At 48.1% G+C, this 22785-nt stretch overlaps 1 protein-coding gene across 3 annotated transcripts in view; it reads left to right on the forward strand.

Annotated features, from left to right (window-relative positions):
* The first annotated feature begins 10641 nt into the window (after nt 1–10641).
* The window catches only part of pparg (peroxisome proliferator-activated receptor gamma), a 150828-nt gene continuing 138684 nt past the window's right edge, over nt 10642–22785 (forward strand). For all 3 annotated transcript variants that reach the window (XM_072582181.1, XM_072582180.1, XM_072582182.1), the window contains exon 1: nt 10642–11070. The gene's annotated coding sequence lies outside the window, so the exon portion shown is untranslated. The remainder of the gene's footprint in view (nt 11071–22785) is intronic.

The raw sequence follows: 22785 nt of genomic DNA on the forward strand, positions 1-22785 counted from the left end.
AAACACAACTTACAGACAGGATGGAATGCAGCTCAGAGAAAAACTTGCTGGTGGTGTTCCCACACACCATCTGCCCTTGTCCTTCTTGGTTGTAGAGGTCACCAGTTTGGAAGGTGTTGGTGATAGAACCTTGGAAAGTTGCTTGAATGCATATAGCATGTAGTCCAGCCAGTTGCCAATGTCCATTGGTGATGGAGGGAGCAAATGTTTAAATTGGGGCATGGGGGATGAGGTGCCAATCATGTGGACTATATTGTCTTGGATGGTTTCAAGTTTCTTGAATGCTGTTAAAGCTACATTCATTCAGGTAATTGGGACGTATTCCTTCACACGCTCACTTGTATATTGTAGGTGCTTTGAGGAGCCTGGAAATGAGTTACTCACTTCATAATTCACAGCCCCTGACCTGCTCTTGTAGCTACAGTATTCTTATAGCTAATCAGGATCAGTTTCTAGTTAATGGTTATCATCAGGATATTAATAGAGGAGGATTCAATGATGATAATATCATTGATTGTCAAGAGAAGATAGATCATCTCCTATTGTAGTTAGCTGGCACTTGTGTGGCATGAATGTTACTTGTCCCTTATCAGCCTAAGTCTGAATGTTGTTTAGGCTTTGCTGAATTTGAATAGTGACTCCTTCAATACATGAGGAGTTGTAGATGGCATTGAACATTGTGCAATCATCAGTGAACATCCCCATTTATGATAGACAGAAGATCTCTGATTTTAAAAAAAATAATTGAAGTTAGTTGAGCCTAAGACACTACCAGTGGGACATTTGCAGCAATATTCTGGAACCCAGATGAATAATGTCCAAAACCCACAACCAACTTTTCCATGTTTCAGAACTGGAAATCCAGAAACACAGGTTGATGGTCCCCAGGAAATTAAATCAAATTCCATCACACCAGCCAGAGATGTTAAATTCACTTAGTAAATGAATCTGGTTCAAAAATGTAATCTTAAAATGTTACCACCAGATTGTCATGACAACCTATCTGTTCAGTTGAAAGTTTCATTCTTCTTACCTGTGCTGAATAATATCTGACACCAGCAGTGGAACTAACTCTTAATTTTCCTCTGAAATGGTTTTGTAAGCCATAAAGTTAAGCGAGGGATGATCTTGCTATGATTGTCTACATCCTGTGAACAATAAAAAAAACACTGAATTTCACAACAAATTAGTAATTTGCTTCTAATACTGCAAATATAACCACTGTTAGGAAAAAGGTAATTGCATGTCTAGCATTTAAGATTACCCTACCTTATTAATTATTTCTTTTCACAATATTAATAGAGAACTTTTCACCCCAGAGTTGCATTCAAAAAACAGAACAGTAAATTACATGGTAACACCTCTCCAAACTATCCTACTAGAACAGTGAACTCATTTATTCTGTTTTGCAGCTAATTTCTTTTTTTTAATTGTTTGTATCCCTTTGTTTATTATATCCTTGATTAGAAATAAACAATTTATTTTTGAAGTATAAACACTGATGTTATGTGGACAATTGCAGCAGCCGATTTTTATACAGAAAATTCCATATATAGATAATGGTGAGAGTTTGCCTCTGATTTGATCCTGTCATCAGCATTCTCAACCTACACACACCTACCACAGTCATGGCTGGCTGTGATACAGATCACTCTCTGGCGTACACCACAGTTAGAGTGTTATCCTTGAAGCTATTTCACTCAGAGCAGAAGCTTCATACTCATACCAACATCTGCAGTGCTGCCTATCTCTGGACTGGGAAGCTTGGGTTCAAGTCCCACCTGCTCCAGTGGTGTGGAATAACATCTCTTAACAGGTTGATTTAAAAAGAAGGAACCAAACATTCCTTGACTTAATTGAACAGACACTCACTTAGTCATGCACAGAGACTGCAGAAACGGAACGGAATATACTGTACTTTGCAACATCATTTATCTTGTTGTTCCCTCAATACATAGGAAATAAGAGTGGGAAAATTGCTGACTGGTTTGAGGTAACATCTCAATGATATAATCTGTCTTTAAAATCAAATGATTCAATCTTATGAATTACAAGAGAGATCCAAGCAAGAAGATCCCGAATGCATGAAAACCACTGGAAGTGAAATCCAATTTACTGCTAGGCCATGTAGTAATGGCTACTGGTTGCAACTGTTCCAAAATGTGTAGATACCCTACACTTACATGATTAGACCAAAAAGACAAAAGATATTTCAGCAAAAAGTACAGCTCAATTGAATACAAAATTGTGGAGATCATCACTGACTGCAATAAACAATTGGAGAGATGGTGGAGCACTACTTTCTGTGGTAGTCTCAGGTAAACATTGTCACTAAGGGAGCTCTAGAGACTACAGGGATTCTAATCATTATGTAAGAGCTGTACATTAAGAACAAAATACAGGAACATGGAAAAATTATTGGCTTTCTTGTCATGGGCAAAATTCCATGTGCTGATGACAAGCACAGGAAACTGGCTTTCCTATAGCATCTGCACAAACTTCTCTGTCTCCAATGATGGAAGGGCAAATGCCCCAGGATATATATTATTTAAAGAGTATGACCTTGTAGAAGCTCAAGTGTGACAATTGTGACTGCAACCACTATTAAGGTGTAGTGCTGCAGAACATCATGGGAAATGTATTTGCCCATGTTGCCCTTGTCAGATCCTGGCAGAATATATCAGTCTTTGAATTCTGTTGTGGTTTCAGAACCAGAAGTTCCATTATTGACAAGACCTTCCCAGTTTGGCAGCTGCAAACAGAAACACTGTGAACAACGTATACAACTATGGACTTTACCAATCTCACTAAGATATTCAACTATTTGAACAGAAACAATTATTTCAGATGCTAGAGAAAATTGGCTGCAAATGCTACACAATGTGATCTTTGTATGACAACACGATAGGTAATATCAACTGTGATGGAACAACATCAGAGCTCTGACGTCTATAGTGCAAAAACAGTTTAAGTTCTGGCACTGAAACTCTTTGGCCTTTTCCTCTCTTTGCTGCTGTCACTTTTAGTTTGTTAAAAGTGAGTGTCTACATAGATAGTAGAACTGACAGAAAGCTGTTCTGTAGTATATATTCATTTTACATTGCATCTGCAGAATAGAAACAGGTCATTCTGCCCAACTAACCAATGCTTGTTTTAATGCCCCACACAATCCTCCTCTCAGCTTGACTGGCTATATAGCACATTATGTAATAATCAGATCTGCAACCTAATGGAATCATATAGCTTCTTACAACAGTACAGTCACTACTGCCTAACTTCAATGACATTCAACTCTTCAAAAGATGTCCCCAAGATGTTGGCATGTAACAAAGTGTTGGCATAACCCAAATAGATTCCATCAATGGAGTAAGCCATTTCTGAGTCCCTGTACTGGACTAAAATTCAATGAGAAAGATTCATATCCAACCTACTAGGGAAGTTATAGAAGAGGCTTAAAATGCTATGAGAAGTAATAAATAGAAAAATAAATAATAATTAAAAATGGCAATAAAAAGCTTGAGAATCTGTACTGTTTTACAAAACCAGTAAAAGATGACCAAAGCCTTTACAGAGTCAGTGTCATAGAGATGTACAGCATGGAAACAGACCCTTCGGTCCAACCTGTCCATGCCGACCAGATATACCAACCCAATCTAGTCTCACCTGCCAGCACCCGGCCCATATCCCTCCAAACACTTCCTATACATATACCCATCCAAATGCCTCTTAAATGTTACAATTGTACCAGCCTCCACCAACTTCCTCTGGCAGTTCATTCCATTCACGTACCAGCTTCTGATTGAAAAAGTTGCTCATTAGATCTCTTTTATATCTTTCCCCTCTCACCCTAAACCTATGCCCTCTAGTTCTGGACTCCACGACCCCAGGGAAAAGATTTTACCTATTTACCTTATCCATGCCCCTCATAATTTTGTAATCCTCTATAAGGTCACCTCAGCCTCTGATGCTCCAGGGAAAACAGCCCCAGCCTGTTCAGCCTCTCCCTGTAGCTCAGATCCTCCAACCCTGGCAACATCCTTGTAAATATTTTCTGAACCCTTTCAAGTTTCACAACATCTTTCTGATAGGAAGAAGACCAGAATTGCACACAATATTCCAACAGTGGACTAACCAATGTCCTGTACAGCTGCAACATGACCTCCCAACTCCTGTACTCAATACTCTGACCAATATAGGAAAGCAAAACAAATGCCTTCTTCACGATCCTATCTACCTGCAACTCCACTTTCAAGGAGCTATGAACCTGTACTCTAATGTCTCTTTGTTCAGCAACACTCCCTAGGACCTTACCATTAAGTGTATAAGTCCTGCTAAGATTTGTTTTCCCAAATGCAATATCTCGCATTTATCTGAATTAAACTGCATCTGCCACTTCTCAACCCATTGGCCCGTCTGGTCAATATCCTGTTGTAATCTGAGGTAACCCTCTTCGCTGTCCACTACACTTCCAATTTTGATGTCATCTGCAAACTTACTGTACCTCTTATGCTCGCAGCTAAATCATGTATACAAATGACAAAAAGTAGAGTTCCCAGCACCGATCCTTGTGGCACTCCACTGGTCACAAGCCTCCAGTCGGAAAAACAACCCTCCACCACCACCCCCTGTCTTATACGTTTGAGCCAGTTCTATATCCAAATGGCAAGTTCTCCCTGTATTCCATGAGATCTAACCTTGCTAACCAGTCTCCCATGGGGAACCTTGTTGAACGCCTTACTGAAGTCCATATGGATCATATATACCACTCCGCCCTCATCAATCCTCTTTGTTACTTCGTCAAAAAACTCAACCAAGTTTGTGAGACATGATTTCCCATGCACAAAGCCATGTTGACTATCCCTCATCAAATACATGTATATCCTGTCCCTCAGGATTCCCTCCAACAACTTGCCCACCAGCAATGTCAGGTCCACTGCTCTATACTTCCCTGTCTTGTCCTTACCACCCTTCTTAAACAGTGGCACTACGTTAGCCAACCTCCAGTCTTCCGGCACCTCACCTGTGACTATCGATGATACAAATATCTCAGCAAGAGGCCCAGCAATCACTTCCCTAGCTTCCCACAGAGTTCTCAGGTACACCTGATCAGGTCCTGGGGATTTATCCACCTTTACCCATTTCAAGACACTCAGCACTTCCTCCTCTGTAATCTGGACATTTTTCAAGATGTCACCATCTATTTACCTACAGTCTATATCTTCCATATCCTTTTCCGCAGTAAATACTGATGCAAAATACTCATTTAGTATGTCCCCCATTTTCTCCAGCTCCACACAAAGGCTGCCTTGCTGGGGTCCCTATTCTTTCCCTAGTTACCCATTTGTCCTTAATGTATTTGTAAAAACTCTTTGGATTCTTCTTATTTGCCAAAGCTATCTCATGTCCTCTTTTGGCCCTCCTGATTTCCCTCTTAAGTATACTCCTACTTCCTTTATACTCTTCTAAGGATTCACTCGATCTATCCTGTCTATACCTTACATATGCTTCCTTCTTTTTCTTAAACAAACCCTCAATTTCTTTAGTCATCCAGCATTCCCTGTACCTACCAGCCTTTCCTTTCACCCTAACAGGAATATACTTTCTTTGGATTCTCATTATCTCATTTCTGAAGGCTTCCCATTTTCCAGCCGTCCCTTTACCTGTGAACATCTGCCTCCAATCAGCTTGCGAAAGTTCTTGCCTAATACCGTCAAAATTGGCCTTTCTCCAATTTAGAACTTAAATTTTTAGATCTGGTCTATCCTTTTCCATCATTATTTTAAATCTATTAGAATTATGGTTGCTGGTCCCAAAGTGCTCCCCCATTGACATCTCAGTCACCTGCCCTGCCTTAGTTCCCAAGAGTAAGTCAAGTTTTGCAACTTCTCTAGTAGGTACATCCACATACTGAATTAGAATATTTTTTTGTACACACTTAACACTGTGCGTGGGCACACAATGGCATAGTGGTTAGCACTGCTGCCTCACAGTGCCAGGAACCCGGGTTCAATTCCTGCCTTGGGCAACTGTCTGTGTGAAGTTTGCACATTCTCCCTGTGTCTGCGTGGGTTTTGTCCGGGTGCTCCGGTTTCCTCCCACAGTCCAATGAAGTGCAAGTTAGGTGAATTGGCCATGCTAAATTGCCCATAGTGCTAGGTGATGGGGTAAATGTGGGGGAATGGATCTGCGTAGGTTGGTCTTCGGAGGGTCAGTGTGGACTTGTTGGGCCGAAGGGCCTGTTTCCACACTGTAAGTAATCTAATCTAAACCTTAACACTATGGCAGTCCCAGTCTATGTTTGGATAGTTAAGATCCCATACTATAACCATCCTATTATTCTTACAGATAACTGAGATCTCCTTACAAATGTGTTTCTCAATTTCCCTCTGACTATTAGGGGGTCTATAATACAATCTCAATAAGGTGATCATCCCTTTCTTATTTCTCAATTCCACACAAATAATTTCCTTGGATATATTTTTGGGAATATCCTCCCTCAGCATAGCTGTAATGCTATCCTTTATCAAAAATGCCACTCCCCCTCCTCTCTTGCCTCCCTTTCTATCCTTCTTGTAGCATTTGTATCCTGGAACATTAAGCTGCCAGTCCTGCCCATCTCTGAGCCATGTTTCTGTAATTGCTATAATATCCCAGTCCCATGTTCCTAACCATGCCCTGAGTTCATTTGCCTTCCCTGGGCAAGTTATTCGAGGGATTCCTGAAGGACAGGATGTACATGTTTTGGAAAGACAAGGACTCATTAGGGATAGTCAACATGGCTTTGTGCATGGGAAATCATGTCTCACAAACTTGATTGAGTTTTTTGAAGAAGGAACAAAGAGAATTGATGAGGGCAGAGCAGTAGATGTGATCTATATGAACTTCAGTAAGGTGTTCGACAAGGTTCCCCATGGGCGACTGGTTAGCAAGGTTAGATCTCACGGAATACAGGGAGAACTAGCCATTTGGATACAGAACTGGCTCAAAGGTAGAAGACAGAGGGTGGTGGTGGAGGGTTGTTTTTCAGACTGGAGGCCTGTGACCAGTAGAGTGCCACAAGGATTGGTGCTGGGTCATCTACTTTTCGTCATTTCTATAAATGATTTGAATGCGAGCATAAGAGGTATGGTTAGTAACTTTGCAGATAACACCAAAGTTGGACAGCAAAGAGAGTTACCTCAGATTACAACAGGATCTTGATCAGATGGACCAATGGGCTGAGAAGTGGCAGATGGAGTTTAATTCAGATAAATGTGGGGTGCTGCATTTGGGAAAACAAATCTTAACAGGACTTATACACTTAATGGTAAGATCCTAGGGAGTGATGCTGAACAAAGAGACATTGGAGTTCAGGTTGATAGCTCCTTGAAAGTGGAGTCACAGGTAGATAGGATAGTGAAGAAGGCATTTGCTTTCCTTTATTGGTCAGAGTATTGAGTTCAGGAGTTGGGAGGTCATGTTGCATCTGTACAGGACATTGGTTAGACCACTGTTGGAATATTGGAATATCAGAAAGATATTGTGAAACTTGAAAGGGTTCAGAAAAGATTTACAAGGATGTTGCCAGGGTTGGAGGATTTGAGCTAAACAGCGTGGCTGCACAGGCTGGGGTTGTTTTCCCTGGAGCGTCGGAGGCTGAGGGGTGACCTTATAGAGGATTACAAAATCATGAGGGGCTTGGATAGGGTAAATAGACAAAGTCTTTCCCTGGGGTGGGAGAGTCCAGAACCAGAGGGCATAGGTTTAGGGTGAGAGAGGAAAGATATAAAAGAGACCTAATGGCCAACTTTTTCACGCAGAGGTTGGTATGTGTATGGAATGTGCTGCCAGAGGAAGTGGTGGAAGCTGGTACAATTATAACATTTAAAAGGCTTTTGAATGGGTATTTGAATGGGGTGGGTTTGGAGGGATATGGGCTGGGTGCTGGCAAGTGGGACTAGATTTGATTGGGATATCTGGTCGGCATGGACGGGTTGGACCAAAGGGTCTGTTTCCATGCTGTACATCTCTATGACTCTACTCAGATAATATCAAATGTCCGCCAGGTTTGGAGCATGACAGACCCAAAGGACCACTGAACTCATGCAGTTACAATGCCAGATTCAGGACAGGTCAGGCAAAAGTAATGTAAATGCTGATGCTCTTAGTTGGAAGATTAATCATAGGATGAAACCTATCCCTGCCTTAATGGAGAAGGCTGCAACTGACACTGTGCCCATGCCCCAAATCAAAGGCAACATTCCAAACCTGATTCTCTGTGACATTCAAACTAAGATTCAGCAGATGCTGTAAGATTCAAACCGGGTCCAGATAGGTCGAGCCAGCTGTGATTTCACTTTCACCATCTATTTCTGAACAGCTGATTGACTTGGCTATCAGAAGACAGTACCATTACTGAAAGGCATAACATATACCAACCTGGCACCAGCTGATGAGGAAGTCCAGGGAGGAGGATGGCGTCCTCTTAAAACTAGTTCAGTTCAAGGAGAGAAAGGCAAAGGAACTCATCCTTCTTGTCAGCCTCAAGTAGTGTACTATTTTGCATTGGAAAAAAACTTCACTAAGAAATACTTTCAGTTGACTTTTCCTCTTCAAAACACTTTTTAATAAACTCTTCTACCTTCAATTTTTCCATGTTCATTAGTCAATTTATGCTGTGGTTTTCCCAATATTCTTGATGAGTGTCCTTTATAAAGATTTTTCTTGCAGCAATCACTGATATTTTAAAACAACTGTAACAGCTTAATATAGTATTTTAAGACTCCTTTTAGTTGCTTAGGCTAGTTGTTCACGTTAAATATAAAATTTTCACACTTCTACTAAAGGATTTAATTTACATCAGGTGTCTGATGTCAACTACTACAACCCCTGGTTTTATGATTTGGATATTTTCCCTTGTAATTCTAAGACTTTCCGTGGTCTACTCAAGCTTTGTTTTTACTATTTTCTCCATTTTTATCTGTTTTAAGCTTTTACTAGCAGCATTGGTCTTGGTACCAGTGCTGCTGCTCTTTAATTGCTGGCTGCTCCATTCACACAGGAGAAAGTGAGGACTGCAGATGCTGGAGATCAGAGCTGAAAATGTGTTGCTGGAAAAGCGCAGCAAGTCAGGCAGCATCCAAGGAGCAGGAGAATCGACGTTTCGGGGACGAGCCCTTCTTCAGGAATGAGGACAGAGTCAGGAATGAGCAGCTCTCCTCATTCCTGAAGAAGGGCTCATGCCCGAAACGTCGATTCTCCTGCTCCTTGGATGCTGCCTGACCTGCTGGGCTTTTCCAGCAACATATTTTCTGCTCCATTCACACAATCTGGCAGAATCTGCATCCTTTAAGCTTCTGTTATTTAAAATAGACTTAGTTTCCTGAGAGGAGTTTGCCTTCTTTATTCGCCTTCGATGGCTGTGCCGTTTCAAATCTGAAGTTTTCTCCAGGTTGTGCTCACTTGCTGCTATCATTATGTGAGGCAGTGATATCAACCACTGCCAGTATACTATAATAGGCAGTTAAGTCTTCAGGCGACCACGATTGGCGCATATTAAAGCTTCTCTACTCAGTAGCTTCATTGCCCAACCCTTTTCAATAGGGCTAGTCCAAGCTACTGAATTCATGACGAGGAAGATGCCCACAACAATCTTTTCTGTTTGAACAAAGAGTAATTCTTGTGAAACAGTGTATTGGTTTGTTTTGTATTACTTAATAGTTACGTTACATCTGAAATGCAAGGTGATCTCTTGTGAAACATTAGGCTCAACCTATGAGTAAGTCCAATTTGAAGCTAGTAAAACATTCTCAACAAATGCTGAGCTAGTTAGCTCCTCCCAGGAACAGTCGTATACAATTATTTTAAATCAGTCCGTTCAGGCATGCTATGACACACCTCTGGGATCGGTGGGAATGGAACTGTCTCATACAAGTGTCGCTTCTGTAAAAACTCTAGTGTGGCCAAACATGGGCAGAAATGGTACACTGCGAGGTACCAATAGTGGCAATCTCCATAAGGCCGTATTTACTTAGAAAATCAAGAACTGTACTATCATTTCCAATCTTTAACCACCTCAAATGTAAGCTTTAAAGTCGTCGTCTTTGTTTCCTGCACTACAATTGTTCTGACGCAGATAAATATTACACATACCAAACGTTTTTTACAGATGCGGATTGCCCCGTTTGAATTTCTTGAGTGTTCAACATTTTCAATGTTTTTGTCTATTTTACAACTGAAAGAATGCTGTGTGCAGAACTATCACTTAGAGGTACGAAACCTTGTAAAGACTTGCTTTCGCGTGTCAAGAGCTCTTCGTGAATTGCGTAGGAGGTTAAGAGCTTCCCCCTTAGCTTGAGGAAACTTCAGTAAAGGGGGGAGGTTGGAACAAGGATCTTGACAAACTGAGAATAAAAGTTGTGCGCGGACCACGTTGTATGTTTGTGTGTGCATGCAAGAAAGTGAAGCTCACTCATAACTCAGGAAAGTAGATCCAAGTGAAGAGAATGGTCTACCCGTACGTCCCAATCCGTCAGCTTCGAGCAGCTGCTCCTATGTGGCCAGGGGGCGCGCCTGCTCCGTGCCGACGGGCACGCGCGCTCAGTCAGTGAGCTGTGGCGACGGGCTGTCTGCTCGCTCTCGCACGGCCACTCGGAGACGCGCTCCAGACAACCTCCTCCCGCCTCCGCTAGAACTCTGTGACAATCGCCTTGTTGCCACTGGGAGCGCGTGGCTAGAACTCTGTGACAGTGGCCCTTGTTGCTACTGGGAGCGCGTGGCTAGAACCCTGTGACAGTTGCCCTTGTTACTATTGGGAGCGCGTAGCTCGAACCCTGTGACAGTCGCCCTTGTTGTTGCTCGGAGCGCGTGGCTAGAACCCTGTGACAGTCGCGCGCCCCTGCCGAGGAGCACCTGAGACAGTACTACTGCAACTCGAAACGTGTCCGGCAGATTGGGGCGAGAAGGCAGGGCGAGGGCATTTATCCCTGTTTCACATCCAGCAACCAGGTAAATCTGACGCCTGCTCCCCTGCCGAGCAAGTGCCGTGGAAGAAGCGACCGAGATTCGTGCCGAATGCTTTGAAGAGTCAAGGTTAGTGGCGTTTAGAAAAGTGCTGATGTAACTGCCTGTAAATCAATACATTGGAACGTAGCGAAGGGCAAGTAATAAGGGTGTTTAAATGTTGAGTAAGCTTCTCTAAGCGAGTAGAAAGAGTTTGGAAAGAACAATTTGGGCACAATATTTTGCACTGAAGAATTCAGCCTGATTGTACTTGAATCACCTCCTCTGAAAACACATTGTAGAACTTTCACAGTCCTTTTGAGAAAGAGGAGTTTGGGATGCTTCACACTTTTTAAATTAAAGATGACTACATATATTTACACCTGGTTTAACTTGATCCCTACATTATTTCTTGTCAGCATCTAATTGACCTCCTTTTCAGAATAAAGATTCAGAGAACAGGTCAGCCCACTTGGTTACACTAAGTCATGTGGATGTGGTATACCTCTATCAGGGTTAGTGTCGCTAATACTTCAGCTTTTGCAGGTGCTTAGCATAGATGGGGATTTAAATTATCGAGGATTATGTTATGTTTGATTGTTCTAAAGTCTCCAAAAAAGAATATGAGCATGTTGCACAAGCAAAAGGAATGGTTTGAGCATTTTTAGTGATAAAAAGTGAGTTTAAGTTGTTTTATGAAATGTCATTGACATTAACATTAATTTAAAATTTCATGTATTTAGACAAGGTTGTTTAAGCATTTTGAAATAGATCCAATAATGACATTAAAATACAGTGAAAACATGGGTCAAGTCTGAATAACCTGAATTGCCTATGGACAGAACAGGGAATCTAATAGAAGGATGTCTGTGATGAACCAAAGTTCTGGACTGATAACTCTGGATTAGCCAAACTCGTGCATGATTGTCGCTTGAATCAGTGGAGTTAGGCCATGCTAGAGCACAACATCATTAGACTTTCAGTGTTAAATGTACAATATAAATCAAGTTGTGCTTTATTGGTTAATAATTTGAGTGTAATTTCTTTGATAAATTGAAAATGCAATTAGTCAAATAGCCAGGGGACTACCCACAAATTCATGCTAAATGGAGCCTGCAATGACGGCCACAGAATGGTCTCACCCACATCCCAAATGACTGTGCACAAGGAACATTTTTAATGTCAATGAAAATGGACTGGTTTACTGTTTTTTGCTAGATCACCCTTTAATGCTTAAAGATGAAATATTTAATGGCAGAAAGTAAAGCAAAGAACCTGCCATTGCAGGATGGCACTGAAAAGCGGTTGCTCATAGGAATGTCCAAGAAGCCACACTGTTTTGCAAATGTCAAAACACTACCCGCACTCAGTGGCGCATGGATGATCACCAGCACTTCTGAAACGAGGCTCAAGAAAGTGATCAAAATGGATCAACAGAAGAAAAGGAAGGTTATCATCTTGATGACTCTGAAGAATCTAATGAGAAGTCACCTGTTTCCACAGCTAAGCAAATAAAGGCTGCTGAGGTCCTCCAGGATTCCGCACTGCATCGCAAAAGCTAGAGCATATGCTTGAGTGTGTGGACAATGTAGCAGAACACAGCACACAAAGCAGATTAAATATTATTGATTTTTCCAGAGTTTCCAGTGCTTTTAAATTTATTTTCCTGCACAAGGTCAGGCCATTGTAATGTATTGACAATTTGAAAAATAAAGACATACTACTTTTAAATTTTTTTTTGCAGGCAAAGCAAGTTACATATGGGTGTCCTCGGCTCACTTGAAGCTCCATTTAGCATGAATTTGCGGGCAGTCCCCTGGCTATTTGACTAATTGCATTTTCAATTTATCAAAGAAATTACGTTCAAATTATTAACCAGGAAAGCACAACCTGCATTTATATTGTACATTTAACACTGAAGGTCTAATGAGAGATTACAGATCTGAAACATTGGGCTAAATATTGAGGTTATGATAATTTGTACAATTTGTAAATGCTGAAGATATATTTTATTTGATTTATTAATTTTATTTTTATTAGCTTAATTTGTGAAAATGATTTGTAATGTCCTACAATATAAATTTTACAGAGAACAGGCTAAAACAACATGATGATTTTTGATGAAGCAATAAGTGGCATAGAACACAAGAGCAAGGAGATTACGTTGAATCTATATAAAACACTAGTTAGACGTCAGCTGGAATATTGCATCCAGTCTTGGGTGCCACTCTTTCAGAAGGATGTAAAGGCATTTGAGAGAGTGCAGAAAATTCATAAGAATTATTTCAGGAATCCAAGTTATAAAGTCAAGATGAAGAATTTAGAAATGTTCTTTTGGAGGTGAAAAGTTTAAGAATGAGATGACACTAATATAAAGTGATTGAAAAAAGAAGCAAAAATGATATGAGAAAAAATTATTCGTGCTGTGAGTTAAGGTTTAGAATGTACTGCTAGAGAGAAGAGTGGTTATAGATTCAGTTGAAGCATCCAACAGGGAATAAAGTGGTTATCTGAAAAACCAAATATACAGGATTACGATTTTTGAGAAGATGTGTAGCTCAGGTTGTAAGTTTGCTCGCTGAGCTGGAAGACTTGTTTTCAGACATCTCATCACCATGCTAGGTAACATCATTGATGAAGTACTGGTGTTATGTCCCACTTTCTGTTTGTGACTTGGCCTCTTTAAGGTGGGTAATATCCTTTTCGGTGCTTTTTCTCAGAGGTTGGTGAATGCGCTCCAATTGATATGTTTATTGATGGAGCTCCCGTTTGAATGCCAAGCCTCTAGGAATTCTTGTGCGTGTCTCTGTTTAGCCTGTCCTAGGATGGATGTGTTGTCCCAGTCAAAGTAGTGTCCTCCTTCGTCTGTATGTAAAGATGCTAGTGATAGTGGATCATGTCATTTGGTAGCTAGTTGGTGTTCGTGTATCTGGTGGCTAGTATTCTGCCTGTGTGTCCTATGAAGTGTTTGTTATAGTCCTTGCGTGGTATTTGTAAATGATAGTTGTTTTACTGGTTGCTGGTATTGAGTCCTTTTAGATTCATCAGCCGCTGTTTAAGTGTCTTGGTAGGTTTGTGGCTATTGTGATGCCAAAGGGTTGGAGTAGTCTGGTAATCATTTCAGAGATATCTTTTAATATATGGTAATGTGGCTCACGTTTCTGGGCATGTCGTTCTGCTTGTTTGGGTTTGTTGTTTCGGAATCGGTGGACTATGTGAATTATCAGGTACCCATTCTTATTGAATACGCTGCATAGGTATATTTCTTCTGCATGTAGTTCCTGGGTACTGCAGAGTGTTGTGGCATGTAATACAGGATTACAGTGCACAGACAGATGAATAGCTTAAAGTGAAATGTTCATTTGAATATCTGATATAGACAAAGTGGCCTGAATGGCCTCTTTCTGCACTGCAACAATTCTATGATTACACGACATCTGGTAGGTGTAGCAACCACTCTTCCAACGTCCCCCTCCCCCACCATCACACCCTATACCATTCCCTCATCCCTGATCTCCAAAACTTCCATATTTAATATACAAAACAATGAAAGTCTGTATATGAAATACCTGCACAGAGGCCAGTATCCTGACACCAAGTTACCCCTTATTTATGTGTGCACCGTAATCTGACTATGGCCAGCCAGTTCAGAGTTATCGCCTGAAGTTAAGAGATTCTGAATCTCTATTTATTTATTCTTTATTTTATATTTTACCCAGCACCCATGGTGTGTGTGTGCAGGTGTGAGACACAGTGAAAGATAACAGGTCTATAAATCTTTATTCAGTGTCCACCACCAGGAAGAAAGGAAACACCCGAGTGGCCAGTGACAAGCAGTGCCCTTCACATCAAAGGGCAATGCTGTATGGTCAAACAGTGAAGAGGAGGGCAAGGATTAAATCAAAATAGAGTTGGAGGGGGGGAATAATGCACTCCACTCCCTGCAGTTCCCACCTTTCCCTGAACAGCTCAAGGGTATTGGACACTGGGTGCTCCTTCTCCAGAGACACCCACGCAACCACGGAAGAGGGGCAGGTAGTCAGCCCTAATGACCCCTTCCACAGCCTGCTGCCTGGACCTGTTTTTGGCCAGGCCCAGGAGCAGATCTCTTGTTTATTTTTTTGGATTTTTTTTCCTTTTTTCCCTCCCCCACACTACTGCCTAACTGCGGTAGTGCATATTTTTTCCCCAGCACCCATGGTGTGCGTGTGCAGGTGTGAGACACACAAGGCGTACGAATCTTTATTCAATTTCCACCACCAGGAAGATAGGATAACACCAGAGTAGTCAGTGACAAGCACTGCCCTTCACATCAAAAGGCAGTGCTGTGTGATCAAACAGTGAAGGGGAGGGTAGGGACTAAATCAAAACAAAGTTGGAGGGAATAAATAATGCACTCCACTCCCTGCAGCACCCACCTCTCCCTGAACAACTCCAGGGTGTTGGTGGACACCGCGTGCTCCTTCTCCAAGGACACCCAGGCTCTAACGTAACCCCGGAAGAGGGGCAGGCAGTCAGCCCTAACGACCCCCTCCACGGCCCGCTGCCTGGACCTGTTGATGGCCAGTTTGGCCAGGCCCAGGAACAGACCCACGAGGAGGTCTTCGGACCTGCCCTCCCTCCTCCGTACCGGGTGCCCAAAGATCAGGAGCATTGGACTGAAGTGCAGCCAAAAGCAGAGGAGGAGGTTTTTCAGAAAATCAAAAAGTGAGTGCAAATGCCCACACCCAATATATACATGATCCACGGACTCCACAGCGCCACAGAACAAGCAGTTGGGCCGGGAGTCCGTGAACCACCGCAATCTGTGGTTGCAGGGGACTGCTGCGTGCAGCACCCTCCACCCCAGATCCGAGGGAAAGGTGGAGGGCTCCCGCATGGAGGGCCCTCCACTGGGGATCCCCACCGCCTGGTGGCAAATGGGCACGCCAAGGCGTGTCCGGACGGTGGATGAGGGAGAAGAGGTGGACAGTGTGCAGCAGCAGTCTATATAGGGCCCGCCTTTTTACCCCCTGGAAGGGAACGAAATTAAAATTCCGGAGGCGGCTCAGGTTGTGGGGCACAGGCTCCCGCGGGAAGTACGGGACCTTGGGGCCAATGCGAAATTCCATCGGGTTGGTGTGAGTGCGGACGGGATCCCACCGCACACCTGAGCGTCCTCCAACTGGTGCACTACGTCGGGTCCGAGCACCGCCATTTTATGGCGTTGGATGGCGGTGGCCACGTACCGGACATCTACCGCTGCCCTGCTCGCTATGTCCTGCGGCAGCGTCCAGCCCAGGCCCCTGACCCTGGTCACCCTCGCCGCCACAGCCCTCCCCTCCGACAGTCACTCAAACCCATGAGTACGGAGGTGCGGATTCCTTAATAACGGCTCCCTGACGACAGCCGCTACTCCAGCCGGAGGGTAGGCACGGCACGATTCGACGTTGTTCCAGACAGTGATCAGGTCCTGGTAAAAGACAGGCAGCGTCTTGAGGGCGACCTCCAAACCGTCACAGTCGACGAACAAGAGCTGTATGTCATAGTTGAGGCTACACACCTGGCGGAAAAAAATACATCACCAGGGCGCACCACCTAGGAGGAGGCTCGACGTAAAGGTATCGCCGCAAGGTCTGAAGGCGGAACGTCGCGATTTGGGTGCGGAACACACCAGCGACTGACCGCCTTCCTCAATAGGGAGACCCAGAACCTGCGTGGTGACCCAGTTCATCTTTTTGTCCCAGAAGAAGTTGACCAACGTTCTCTGGATGTCAGCGACAAAGCCAGGAGGTGGGACCAGCTGGTTTATGACCAGCACTCGACTCCTGCAAGATCGTACTCGGAGCAGTCCTGTCCAGCGGCCTAGGCGAGCCGGGACTTTGGCCTCCAGCTGCTGCCAGTTGGCCGGCCAGGATTCCTCAGCTGGGCTGAGGTAGACCCCCAGGTAGAGGAGATGGGTGGTACTCCAGCTGAACCCCCATAACTCCTCCGGCAGAGAGTCCACCCGCCACGGACCGACCAGTAGCCCGGAACATTTGGCCCAGTTGACCCTGGCGGAAGACGCTGCAGAGTACACGGCCTGGCACTCGCGCATCCTCCCCAGGTCAGCCGGGTCGGTGAAAGTGAGGAGCACGTCGTCGGCATAGGCCGAGAGGACCACCCCTGTGCCCGTGCCGTGCAGAACCAGCCCCGACAACCTCCTCCGCAAGAGGTGCAGGAAAGGCTCCACGTACAGGGAATACAGCTGGCCGGACAGGGGGCAGCCTTGATGCACTCCTCTCCCGAAGCGAAGGGGCGCCGTCAGGGACCCGTTAACTTTAACCAGACACTCTGCGGCGGCGTACAAAAGTCGGATCCGGGCGACGAACCGCGTCCCGAACCCGAACGCCCACAGAGTCCCGAGCAGGTACTCGTGATCGACCCTGTCGAACGCCTTCTCCTGGTCGAGAGACAGGAAGGCGCTCGGCAGACCAGCCCGTCGACAGAAATGGATCAGGTCCCGGACCAGGTGGACGTTGTCGTGTATCCTCCGGCTCAGGACGTGTCGGACTGGTCCGGGTGAATCATGTAGGCCAGCACAGAGGCCAGGCGAGAAGACAACACCCTGGCGAAGATTTTGTAGTCAGTGCTGAAGAGGGAGGTCGGACGCCAGTTCTTCAAAGAATGAAGGTCCCCCTTCTTTGGCAGCAGGACGATGACCACTCTGCGCCAAGAAAGGGGCAGCTGTCCGGCATTTAGACACTCCCCCAGGACCTGTGCGTAGTCGCTCCCCAGGACGTCCCAGAACGCCCTGAAGAACTTCACAGTCAGCCCGTCCAGTCCCAGGGTTTTGCCTGTCGAGAGCCGGTAGAGGGTGCTGGTCAGCTCCTCCTAAAGTGACGGGAGCGTCAAGCCTTCCGGCGTCCTCCGGGCCGAGCTGCGGCAGGTCCTCCCACAGGACTCTGAGCATCCTCGCTGGACAGATCCGGAGAGAACAGAGCCATGTAATAGTTTCGGACGTGGGCCCTGACGCCCTCCGGATCCGAGACGAGGGACCCGTCGTCGGCCAGCAGCACAAGGAGCTGCTGACGGGTGCCACGCCTTTCTTCCAGCGAGTAGAAGAAGGGGGAGCCGCGGTCCAGGTCCTGGAGGAGCTGGATCTGCGACCTCACGTACGCGCCCCGAGCCCCGACGAGCTGCAGGTCCCGGAGCGCGGCCTTCTTCTCTTCGTACACGCCGCGCAGGGCCGGGTCAGTGTCGGGCTGACCGAGGCGTGACTCCAGGTCAAGCATCTCCCTCTCCAACTCCCCGATCCTGGATTTCCGCCTCTTCGTCGACCCCCTCACGTACTCCTGACAGAAGACGCGGACGTGAGCCTTGCCCGCGTCCCACCATAGCCTCAGGGAGGGGAAGCTTCCCCGCTTCCTTCTCCAGCCGGCCCAGAAATGACGAAACGAGTCCTGGAACCGCTCGTCCTCCAGCAGCAGCAGGTTGTTAAAGTGCCAGTACGCGGAGCCGAGCCTGGCGCCGAATGGAAGGAGTTCCGCCCACACCAGGTGATGGTTCGTGCACGACACCTGCCGCGTGGAGGCCTTCGGAAAACAGGAGGTGTACGCCCGCGAAACGTACAGGCTGTCGATTCTGGATGCTCCGACCCCAGGCCTCACGAAGGTGAAGGCGATGGAGTCGGGATGGAGATTCCGCCAGACGTCCACCAGGTTGAAGGACTTGACCAAGTCCCCCAATCTCTTCCCCGACGCCCAACCAGTGCGGGCACCACAGTGGTCCCTGCCCTCGAGGACGCAGTTAAAATCTCCCCCGAGGATGGCGCACTGGTTCTCGTCGATAGAGGCGAGATGAGCGGACACTTCTCTGAAGAGGCTCGCTTGCCTCGGCCCAGCCAGGGGAGCATAGACGTTCACCAAGTTAAGCACCGCGCCCCCCTGCCAAACCATCAGGTGAAGCAAACAGCCTGGCACGGGCTCCCTGACCCCCAAGATCTCCGGCTGAAAATGCAGGGCCAACAAGACAGCCACCCCACCAGATCTGGGGGTGAGGTGACTCATGTAGACCCCCCCCCCCCCCCCCGTCCAAGAGGCTTCATCTCCACCAGTACAGTTAAAAACCAATATATACATTTACTGGGAGGACGGGGGAGGGGCACAGAAGTCCCTCGTCCTCACCAGGAGTGTCCGCAGGAGGTTCCTGACTCACTTTCGCTCATTCACGTCGAGTCCAGGCGCCTGGCGAGCAGCGTGGGCCGACCAGTAAACTCTTTCAAAGGAGCTCCAGCGGTCAAGCACCAGTTGGGCTCTATCCTGGCGACTCAGAGTTTCCTCGACAAATTCCCAGAGTTCCTCGAGGGAGGATGAGGGGGAGATCGGTGGCGGGCACCTGGGACTCGAAAATGTCACTGCAGACAGAGTCTGAAGTCCCCGGTGTCCACCACCGATCCCGAACCCTCTTCTGGGAGGCCGCCCTTGGTCACTGACCACTCCCCCACCAAGAGGATGAGGACTGGTCTGGTGCCGCCAACTGGCCTCAAACCCCCAGCGACCCCACCCCCAGGGTCACCAGCGGTACCTTCCTCAATGCACCCCTTCCCAGAATGCCCCAAGTTCGGGTCGTCGGGCGGCAGAGGCTCGGGGCCCCGCTCCTCTCCTGACGCTGGGACGCCTGGCTCCTCGGGGAAAAGGTCCTCCTCCAGGGCCAAGGCCCCCACAGAAACACTCTGGGAAGGAGGAGCGAGGATAATACCTTCCTCCCCTTCACCGCTCGACGACCCAGCAGAGGGCCCTCCGTTGTCACTTGCACCACAGCCTGTGTGGTTATTAAAGTCCTCCCTAGGGGCCGGAGGAGTTGAGGCAGCAGGAGGCCCTGCTGTAGCCCCTGGGGGTTTGGGTAGGTCGGGCCACGGTGCAGGACAGTCAAAAGGCACTGTTGGCTCGTCCCCTGGAGAGGGAGAGGGGCAGCGCCATCGCCGTGCTGCTGGAGTGTTGCTCCCCTCCGAGGGCCAGCGCCTCTTCCCTAGAGAGACAGGGGGGATTTATGGGCCTTCCCCTCCCTGCCCGCCTTGGTGCTCATGGAGCCCGAGGTCTCTCTTTTCCCCCCCCTCGCCTCGCCTCGCCTCGCCTCGCCTTTCCCGCATACGATTGGCTGGGGGAAGACAGGGGGCGTGGCCAGGGTGAGGGAGGGTTAGCCGTGTCACTTCCTGCCCCACCCCTGGTTTATCAGGTGACGGGCGGGGTAGGGGCCCAGTTTCCTCTCCGGGGCCCAGAGACGCTGTCGCTGCAGGAGGTGGGGTAGCGGTGGTTAGTGCCTGGGTGGGGCTCGGGCTCGGGGGCCCCCGGGCCAGGTGTTGCAGCGCCAGGGGCAGGCGTTGAAGCCCCAGGGGTTTCTCTATCAGGGTGGGGGGTGGATGTGGAGTCAGTGGGACCAGGATCAGGTACGGGTTTGGGGGTCAGGGTTCCTTTGCCAGGGCAATGCTGGCACGGCCACAGGGGCATTGTCGTGCCAGGGCGGGGCAGGTCGTGGGCTAGGTGTCGGGGAAGGGGATAGGGTGGTCTCCCTGTGAGCGGGCCTGATGCGTCGCATCTTCTTGAGCGCCTTCTGGCCAGCCGGACGCTCACCCCCCCTCCCTGCCAGAGGCTGGAGGATTGGAAGCCTCCAGCTTAGCCTCCGGTGCCGGGGCCTGTGGTGTTGACTTCGGGGGAGGGGGAGTGGGTGCAGTGGCACCACCATCAGCTGTTGGTGTGGGCTGGGCAGCCTTCTGGGTGGGGCACAGGTGGCACCGCACGCCGTCCGCAAGGCACGGTAGGCCGCGCCCTCGTAGAGGAGGGTGAAAGAGCCCTCGCTGACCTCCTCCCGGGCCAGGCAAGTGAACACCTGGTGTCGGAAGGAGTATATGTGTTAGAGGGCGGGATGCTTAAGACTGAGCAGGAGCGGTTGGACACCTGACCGGATCTCCCCCAAGGTGGTGAGGCGGGGGAAGAAGGAGCTCGCTGGCAATGAAGGGCGGGACATTGGAGATCACGACCCTCTGGGCCGTAACTTCCAAAGGGTTGACGGGCAAATGTGTCCTGCCCACAGTGAGCCCCCTCTCCACGGCCAGGTGGACTGCCTGCTCGGTCTTAAGGAAAAAGACTGCCTTCCTGTACATCCGGGCCGCAGCGACGATGGCCAGTGGGCCGACCACACTAGCCAGGGACTTGCTGTAGACCTCAATGGTCATATTGGGGTGGGGATAGGCCTTTATCCCCAGGCGTTTAGTCAGGTGCCTGAAGGAGGTTGTGGTTGCGGCCGGGGTTGGGACAGCCGAGCCTAAGGTAGCGGCTACCCTGGCATAGGTGCGGCTGGGCCCCGCGACCTTCGGGCTCACCATACTCTGCTGCTAGATGTTCATAGGCCTCAGGCAGCAGCGGTGGAGGTGACCCTCTGGCAGCAGCAGTGGCGGAAGTCCTGGGGATGTGCCCAAGGTGAGTCACCCAAGGTGAGTCCCAGGCAGCGACGGTGGAGACGGGCCTCAGGCAACAGCAGCGGTGGAGGCAGGCCTCGGGCAAGTCCCAGGTAGGACCTCGGTTGCAGCGGTGGGGGGCAGACCTGTGAGGGAGGGTCCCCAAGGCAAGTCCCAGGCAGCAGCAGTTGAGGTGGGCCTCCAGCAGTGGCAGTGGTGGAGGTCCTGGGGAGGGGACAAGGCGGGTCCCAGGCAGCGGTGGTGGAGGCAGGCCTCAGCGTTGTTGGCAGGCCTCAGGCAAGTCCTAGGCAGGCCCTTGGTCACAGCGGTGGGGGGCAGACCTGTGGGGGAGGGTCCCCAAGGCAGGTCCCAGGCAGCAGCAGTGGTGGAGGGGCCCAAGGGGAGTCAGGCAGCAGTGGCGGAAGTGGGCCTCAGGCAACAGCAGCAGTGGAGGCAGGCCTCTGGCAAGTCCTAGGCAGGCCCTTGGTCGCAGCGGTGGGGGCAGGCCTGTTGGGGAGGGTCCCCAAGGCAAGTCCCAGGCAGCCCAAAAATTGAGTCCCAGGCAGCAGCAGTGGAGGTGGGCCTCTAATAACAGCAGCAGTGGTGGAGGTCCTGGGAGGGGCCCCAAGGCAAGTCCCAGACAGCAGCAGTGAGGCAGGCCCCAAGCAGCAACAGCTGAGGCAGGTCCGGGCGAGGTCCCAGAGACCAGCAGTGGGAGTGGGCCCCAGGTCAGCAGCAACACACCCTTGACCTGGGTGAGGCCCAGGCTGCAGCTCCAAAAGTAGGCCCCAGACTCAAAAGCTCTCACCTCCTTCTGCTTCTGCCACCTCTTCTTCCTTTCCTTTCCTTTCCTTTCCTTTCCTTTCCTCTCTCTCGATGTGGGGCAGCTAGTCCAGGGACAGTCCCCTTCAAGGAGAAGAGTACTTGCACGTGCACTTACTCACTCACACTGAACCAATTCTCAAAAGGGAAAACACCCGAGTGGCCAGCGACAAGCAATGACCTTCACATCAAAGGGCAATGCTGCGTGATCAAACAGTGAAGGGAGGGCAGGGACTAAATCAAAATAGAGTTGGAGGGGGAAATAATACACTACACTCACTGCGGCGCCCACCTCTCCCTGAATAACTCCAGGGCGTCGGTGGACACCACGTTCTCCTTCTCCAAGGACACCCGGCCTCTAACGTAACCGTGGAAGAGGGGCAGGCAGTCGGCCCTAACGACCCCCTCCATGGCCTGCTGCCTGGACCTGTTTACGGCCAGTTTGGCCAGGCTCTGGCGCAGATCTCTTGATTTTTTTTCTTTTTATAAATTTTTTTATGCTGTGTGAATCTCCTATTTTCCTTCTTTTTAACCCCCACACTACCGCCTAACTGCAGTAGTGCTTATTT

This window comes from Chiloscyllium punctatum, chromosome 12 (genome assembly GCF_047496795.1).
Source record: "Chiloscyllium punctatum isolate Juve2018m chromosome 12, sChiPun1.3, whole genome shotgun sequence".
NCBI lineage: Eukaryota > Metazoa > Chordata > Chondrichthyes > Orectolobiformes > Hemiscylliidae > Chiloscyllium > Chiloscyllium punctatum.